Raw genomic sequence first — 284 nt, forward strand, 5'->3', positions numbered from 1 at the left:
CTAGTAGTTTACCTTCTCGCAAAGATCTGAAAATTTCAGTTCGTTGTTCTTGGTTAATGATGTTTGTTATCACATCGAGATGAGTGGTACACCTCCTTAGTCTGTTTGGTTTATAATTTCCCTGAATAACTTAGTGATGTCTGCAATGGAGAAATGAATAGCATCTAGCATTTACTTTATGGGAAAAAAATGAAAATCACCCAAGACAATACGATCCCTGACCACAGTAAGCATAGGTTTTTACAAGAGAAATTGTAAGGTGGTGATAATCCGGGGTAACTCTT

This window comes from Homarus americanus, unplaced genomic scaffold (genome assembly GCF_018991925.1).
Source record: "Homarus americanus isolate GMGI-L3 unplaced genomic scaffold, GMGI_Hamer_2.0 scaffold47177, whole genome shotgun sequence".
In the NCBI taxonomy this organism is placed as follows: Eukaryota; Metazoa; Arthropoda; class Malacostraca; order Decapoda; family Nephropidae; genus Homarus; species Homarus americanus.